The sequence below is a fragment of the Temnothorax nylanderi genome, unplaced genomic scaffold, assembly GCF_030848795.1.
Source record: "Temnothorax nylanderi isolate EJ_2023f unplaced genomic scaffold, tnyl_v1.0 TNYL_tig0112_pilon, whole genome shotgun sequence".
NCBI classification, from domain to species: domain Eukaryota; kingdom Metazoa; phylum Arthropoda; class Insecta; order Hymenoptera; family Formicidae; genus Temnothorax; species Temnothorax nylanderi.
Genome location: NW_027249174.1, coordinates 604348 through 609016, shown reverse-complemented (window position 1 = coordinate 609016; position 4669 = coordinate 604348). Strand labels below are relative to the sequence as shown.

The following is a 4669-nucleotide window of genomic DNA, read 5'->3' as shown; positions in this document are numbered from 1 at the left end:
TGTCATGATTATAAACCCATATATTGAGGGAAGGAAGAAAAAGTATTTCTTGCAGAATTATTTTCCTCGATTCCTCAGCGTTAGGACTATATCACCAAAGAAAAGCATCAGAGACACGAGCGTCCTGCCTGCTTGGCCTACACGCAAATACAGGTGAACACTGCGCTACGCGTCCGACGATTCGTCGTAACCATTGCTGCAGCTTTTGTCGTCGTTCTTCCACGAATTTTGCATCCTTATTTCCTATCGTTTTCTTCGGTGGAAATTCGAAAGTTGTAATAATAGTATCATGTTTCTTTAGCTCTCTATAAAGCGCGTAAAATTGAGCATATCGCCGGTAATGTTTCCACTCTATGGTCCCTTATGCGTACATAAATTTGATAAACATGATGGATGTTCGAGTTTAGTTTTTTTTTTTATTCCATGCAACATGTTGAAGAAAGTCCATAAGAATAGTAATGTATGTCTACAGAATAGTATACATGTAAACCAAGTTTGTAACGTTCTTTTTATTTATGATGAAATATATGAAGTTTAAAACAATACATATAAAACAATTTATTCCATGCACATGTTGAAGAAAGTAAGCTAGGATAGTAATGTATGTCTACAGGATAGTTATATGTAAATCAAGTTTGTAACGGTCTTTTTATTTTATGATGATATATGTGAAGTTTGCAATTTTATTTATATCTGAGTGCAATGCGATAATTTGTTATTACGATTATTATTGCAATGTGAAAATGATGAGCCCATCGAGAGAGACGGCGGCAGAGGTTGACAAACCCTCGCGATTGAATAATCAGCATTATTTCTGCAATATTAACAGCGGGATAACAATCGGTTCTTTTACTTACGGTCCTAAGACTATAATCACGCAACTTGAAATCAGCTACGACATACAATGACTCGATTAACATTTGGCCATTACGTCCTTAATTACAAACATAATCGGTTAACAATACCATTCGCTACTTCATACTATTATCATCGTCATTCTCGATACCGCATTAGAGATGCCTAGAATATCTTCATAATGAAATAAGATAATACTTTCTTCTTTTTCTTATCGGTGGTAATTAGGATGGAGTGACGACAATATGCCTAAACGGCACAATATAATAATGTCACAATCGCATAAATGGGTGCATGCGCTAATGTATATTAATGCAGATTAAAGCATGTGTACACACATCTACGTTGCGCACAACATATATGATAAAATATTCAACATATATTTTAATGTAAATTCACCTGCTTATGCATGCGTCTTGTGTAACACGACAGCCTTTAATAAGCACTAATACATTCAAGAGTGTCGAAAGGGTTGCGAATTCGCTTTACAAAATAATAGAGAAAAATAATTAATTTCGAGAGTCTGATACGAATTTAGTCAAGTTTGAACGTTACTTAATTTGATGAAATTAACAACCAGCACCGTCGACGTATTTGTACCGGCATTTTGCATGGTAAACAATTTGAGCCTTAAAAAATTGCGTTGGTCGCGTGCGCGCAAGTGAAGAAATGGTATTGCTTTTTTTGATTTCGCGCAATGGCAAAAAGGGAACAATTTCTTTTATCTTAATTAACTTGAAGATATAATCTTCACTTAAAATTGCTCTCTTTAAGCAACATGGCACCTGTGTCTTTATATACATTGATATTGCATGCAAATTCAACCTCGATGGGTACATTCCTCCCTTTACCTTCACAAACACACTACCAACGACGGTAATCTTATATCTCGTCTCTTTTTTGAGTCTCGTATCCTAATTGCGTTTAAACGGTATCTAAGCTAATTTTGCTAGCTTCCAAGTCTTTTGTTGTCTTCTGCTCGACCTTCTCGATTTTTTTCCCAGTTGCTTTCTTGATTTCTTTATCGTTCTTCTTGGAATCCTTTTCGGTGATTGCCAGGACGACTTTGCCGTCATCCAGCGAATGTTCCTTTTACCGCTTTTCGATCTCGGCCTTGAAGTTATCGATATCCTGCTGGCTAATTTGCACGAAGAGTATTTAATGCCATTGATAACGTTGAGCATGTTCAGCACAGAGCCCATGCTAGGCGGCTGCACCTGAATCGGTAGCAGGCTTACGCCTGACTTGTCCGTGTAAATCTCACTCATATGTCTAAAGTCTCTTTAGGGGCAGCTTTGCTACTTCAAAGAAAATCCTAGAATACAAATAAAATCGATATATAAATTATAACGTGTATAATAAAAATATATAAAGTGTAACATGTTCATATATACATAGCAAAAAGTAAATACTTACTTGTGGCTGTACTTGCTGTGGACAGTCTTTAATGCTTCTTCGTGTTTCCTATGCAAGCTCTGATTTAAAAGATTGCAAATATCTCTTATGTCGTCAGTTTATAACCGCTATAGTATTCTAATGTTGGATTCCATCCTCCCAAGTCCTTCATTAGCAAACGCGAGTAACAACGCCGCCGCTGCCATTTTACTGTCGCCAAACCTGATCATTGTATAATCCATCAGAGAATGTTCCAGTATGTACCGAGCCAGAGTTAACGTGGGCATAGACACCTTGGCACACTATTTTCAGATAGTAATGATTGAATTAGTATGTATATATAGATTCCATTTGAATAAGACGGATATTATATTGGAGAATAAAATATGAGACAGAATAATTTCTGGGATACCCGATATAAATTGTTAACTTTGTGTATATCTTACCCTGGCATAACGCCAAAGAAATGTGTAAGAGAGAGGTATTCCCAGGTCAAAATTGACTGTTTTTAAAATACTTATTTCCATTTTGATCAGCTCCCTTGTGTGTAAGCGCCGTCACATATGTACAAATCTTCTACCATTGGTGGTATTCTTTCCTAAAGTTAAAGTTAAGAATAAGTTTTTGTTATTGAGTTTACTGCTCGACATGAGCACAATTTTATAGCAGATTATAATTATAAAACTTACGTCAAACTTGCTCGCTATGAAAAGACTCGCAGCGCCGAGCAGTTGTAGAGTCTCTTTCCCGACTATCATCTTTGTTAGTATAGATCGACCAGTTTTACAGCCAGATATAAGGTCTCGTGATTCAACTCAAATGACTCCTGCACCTCGACCATCCAATCGACCAGAAGCGCTCTCATCCATTGCGAGAGGCATATTTGCCGATCCTCCATGTAATTGCCGATGGGGAATAGCGTTCTCGTTCTTTCAAATACTCGAAGATGTCCATCGCATAGTGTGACACCTGGTACGGATCTAGCCAATTCTCGACATCAAAGTCCCTTCGGGTAATTGTCTTATCGGTGGTGCCATTTTTCAGATATGACGAAACTTTAGTTCCTTATCTAATTGCTATAATTCACAAACATACATATAATTAGTTTATATCAAGAGATATATTATACATAGTTTAATTTATATAGTGCATAAATAATATAATACAGAATGTTTCAGAAATAAATTGTCAAATTTGAGGAGCATATTCTACTAACAGTAAAAATGGAAAAGTTACAAATTTTAAGTAACATCAAAGAAAAGGGAGACGTAAAAAGAAGGAAGATAAGAGAGATAAGTGATTTCGAAGTACACAGATAGTATAAATGAATAAAAGAGAGAAGGAAGACACGTAAAATGTATATATATGAAGGAAAAGAGCATTTTTATCTTTTCTAACTCTTAATGGAAAAAATAAGTTGAACCGATAATATATTAATTATAACTTACGATAATTCCTTCGCGTAAACGGGACCTTCGCGTAAACGGGATTGATCTCCTCGGCATCAGCTCCCTGCCGTCAATATATATATAATATATTCGCGTAAACGGGGCCTTCGCGCAAACGGGATTGATCTCCTCGGCATCAGCTCCCTGCCGTCAATATATAATATAATATAAAAACCACGAAAACCTCGCACAACAAATTTCTATAAAGCCTCCTCGAGCTGTCTCGAAATTTTAAATAAACATAGAATATTTTTGCTTTATATAAACCGGATGCGATAACGAGAATGAATAAGCACAATTACGAAAGATACTTGTTTGTCTCGCGATAAAACCGTTAGGGAAACCGGCTCGATCATGACTTTGATCGACAAAATAAGAACTTTACTATATTTTTCCGTTCTCTTTTTTTTTACCTTGTCGGTGTGTAACGTGGTCATTACAACGTACCTCGATAACCGTTGCACTCAATACAGCTTAGGATCTCATACTTTCTATCTATCCTCTACCACACCTGAAAAGATCAGAGTAACAAATCATCCTGTGGCGAAGAGACATGAGGGAATATAGTCCTTAAATCCAGACGAATATAACTCTGGCCTGATAAACTATCGCAACACGCAAAAGACGTTTATGGAACTTAATGCACAAGAATTTTATGTAAGAAAACGTACCTATTGGGAGATACAGATCGCTTCAGATTGCAGCTGACAGCGTAACCTCCAAAAGTCATCAGAAATACACATTGAGAAAATAGGGAAGGGGCGGGAGATCGCAATATTATCCATGTTAGGCTGCGTTCGGAAACGTCACCCGAGTATACTCCCTTCTCTTTCTATCTCAGCAAGTTAGAAGAAGAAAGTATACCCGCGTGTACCCGGGTGACGTTTCCGAACGCAGCCTTATGCACATAGGTTAACTGGTTAACTGACTGTCTATGATGACTGTGACAGCGCGCTGCACTGTCTGCACTG

The 4669-nt window shown here is 37.1% G+C and overlaps 1 pseudogene; it reads right to left on the bottom strand.

The window, feature by feature from the left end:
- Positions 1-2127: 2127 nt before the first annotated feature.
- Positions 2128-4428, bottom strand: LOC139776130 (G2/mitotic-specific cyclin-B3-like; annotated as a pseudogene).
- Between the last annotated feature and the right edge of the window lie 241 nt (positions 4429-4669).